Here is a 3,202-nt window from a genome sequence, read left to right as displayed (position 1 = left end):
GCCTATGATGGTATTACTCATGCACGACACTGAGCATCATGAAATTGGTGATGGAGGATGGTTGTGATGACGATGGCGACGGGTTCCCCTCTCCGGAGCTCCGAACAGACTCCAGATCTGCCCTCCCAAGGAAGAACAGGGCTTGGCGGCGGCTGTGTATCGTAAACCACAATGAATCCTTCTCTCTGGGTTTTTTCTCCCCGAATGTGAATATATGGAGTTGTAGTTGAGGTCGGCGGAGGTCCAGGGGGCCACAAGATAGGGGGCGTGCCCAGGGGGTAGGGCGCGCCCTCCGTCCTTGTGGCCAGGGGGAAGGAAATATGCCCTAGAGGCAATAATAAAGTTGTTATTTTATATTTCCTTATATCATGATAAATGATTATTATTCATGCTAGAATTGTATTAACCGGAAACTTGATACATGTGTGGATACATAGAAAAAACACTGTGTCCCTAGTATGCCTCTACTTGACTAGCTCGGTAATCAAAGATGGTTAAGTTTCCTAGCCATAGACATGTGTTGTCATTTGATGAACGGGATCACATCATTAGGAGAATGATGTGATGGACAAGACCCATCCGTTAGCTTAGCATAATGATCATTCAGGTTTATTGCTACTACTTCCTTCATGTCAAATACATATTCCTCCGACTATGAGATTATGCAACTCCCGAACACCGGTGGAATGCCTTGTGTGCTATCAAACATCACAACGTAACTGGGTGATTATAAATATGCTCTACAGGTATCTCTGAAGGTGTTTGTTGGGTTGGCATAGATCAAGATTAGGATTTGTCACTCCGAGTATCGGAGAGGTATCTCTTGGCCCTCTTGGTAATGCACATCATACGAAGCCTTGCAAGCAATGTGACTAATGAGTTAGTTGCAGGATGATGCATTGCGCAACGAGTAAAGAGACTTGCCGGTAACGAGATTGAACTAGGTATGAAGATACTGATGATCAAATCTCGGGCAAGTAACATACCGATGACAAAGGGAATAACATATGTTGACATTGCGGTTCGGCTCATAAAGATCTTCGTAGAATATAACCAATATAAGCATCCAGGTTCCGCTATTATTTATTGACTGGAGAGGTGTATCAGTCATGTCTACATAGTTCTCGAACCCGTCGGGTCCGCACGCTTAACATTCGATGACAATATGTATTATATGAGTTATGTGTTTTGGTGAACAAAGGTTGTTTGAAGTCCCGGATGAGATCACGGACATGATGAGGAGTCCCAAAATGGTCGACAGGTAAAGATTGATATATTGGAAGGTGGTATTCAGACACCGGAATAGTTCCGGAGTGTTTCGGGTAGTTATTGGAGTACCGACGGGTTACCGGAACCCCCCGGGGGAAGTAATGGGCCACATGGGCCATAGGGGCGAGGCAAGGCAGCCCGCAAGGGGGTGGTGCACACCCCCCATGGGGAGTTCGAATTGGCAAGGGGAGGGGGTGTGGCCCCCCTTTCCTTTCCCCTCTCCCTCTCCTTCCCCCTTTCCCCCTCCGTTAGAAGGAAGGGGGCGAATAGGACTCGGAGTCCTAGTAGGACTCCCCCCATGGGGCGCGCCCTAGGACGGCCTCCTCCCCTCTCCCTCCTTTATATACAGGGGCAGGGGGCACCTCTAGGCACATCAATTGTTCTTAGCCATGTGCGGTGCCCCCTTCCACCGTTTACTCCTCCGGTCATATTGTAGTAGTGCTTAGGCGAACCCCTGCATGGATCACATCACCATCACCGTCACCATGCCGTCGTGTTGATGGAACTCATCTACTCCCTCGACCCTCTGCTAGATCAAGAGTTCAAGGAACGTCATCAAGATGAACATGTGCATAACTCGGAGGTACCGTATGCTCGGTGCTTGCTCGGTTGAATCGAGAAGATGTTCGACTACATCAACCGTGTTAAGCTAATGCTTCCGCTTTCGGTCTACGAGGGTACGTGGATCTTGCAGGAGCGTAGGAATACTGCTTACCACCAATGTCTTATTTTAATTCAGCGATATTGTTGGATGAAGCGTCCCGGACCAACCTTACATGACCACATTCATGAGACCGGTTCCACCAACAAACATGCAACTAGTTTTGCATAAAGGTGGATGGCGGGTGTCTATTTCTCCAACTTTAGTTGAATCGAATTTGACCGCGGCCGGTCCTTGTTGAAGGTTAAAACAGCAAACTTGATAAATCACCGTTGTGATTTTGTGCCGTAGGTCAGAACAGTTCTTTCTAGAAGCCTGTAGAAGCCACGTAAAACTTGCAACAACAAAGTAGAGAACGTCTAACTTGTTTTTGCAGGGCATGCTTGTGATGTGATATGGTCAAGACATGATGTGATATACATTGTTGTATGAGATGATCATGTTTTGTAAAAGTTATCGGCAACTGGCAGGAGCCTTATGGTTGTCGCTTTATTGTATGAAATACAAACGCCATGTAATTGCTTTAGTTATCATTAAGTGGTAGCGATAGACGTAGAAGAAATAGTTGGCGAGACGACCACGACACTACAATGGAGATCAAGGTGTCAAGCCGGTGACGATGGAGGTCACGACGTTGATTTGGTGATGGAGATCAAAAGCACAAGATGATGATGGCCATATCATGTCACATATTTTGATTGCATGTGATGTTTATCTTTTTGCATCCTATTTGGCTTAGTACGGTGGTAGCATTACAAGATGATCCCTTAACTAAATTTCAAGGTATAAGTGTTCTCCCCGAGTATGCACCGTTGCGAAAGTTCTTCGTGCTAAGACACGACGTGATGATCGGGTGTGATAGACTCTACGTTCAAATACAACGGGTGCAAGCCAGTTTTGCACATGCGGAATACTCAGGTTAAACTTGATGAGCCTAGCATGTACAAACATGGCCTCAGAACATTGGAGACCGAAAGGTCGAACGTGAATCATATAGTAGATATGATTAACATAGTAATATTCACCATTGGTGACTACTCCATCTCACATGATGATCGGACATGGTTTAGTTGATTAGGATCACGTATCGTTTATATGACTTGAAGGATGTCTATCTAAGTGGGAGTTCTTAAGTAATATGATTAATTGAACTTAATTTATCATGAACTTAGTCCTGATAGTATTTGCAAATTATATTGTAGATCAATAGCTCGCGTTGTAGCTCCTGTATGTTTTTTGATATGTTCCTAGAGAAAACTAAGTTAAAAGATG

This window comes from Triticum dicoccoides, chromosome 6B (assembly GCF_002162155.2).
Source record: "Triticum dicoccoides isolate Atlit2015 ecotype Zavitan chromosome 6B, WEW_v2.0, whole genome shotgun sequence".
In the NCBI taxonomy this organism is placed as follows: Eukaryota; Viridiplantae; Streptophyta; class Magnoliopsida; order Poales; family Poaceae; genus Triticum; species Triticum dicoccoides.
The sequence above is the reverse complement of the archived record's forward strand: the minus strand, read 5'-3'. Positions refer to the sequence as shown.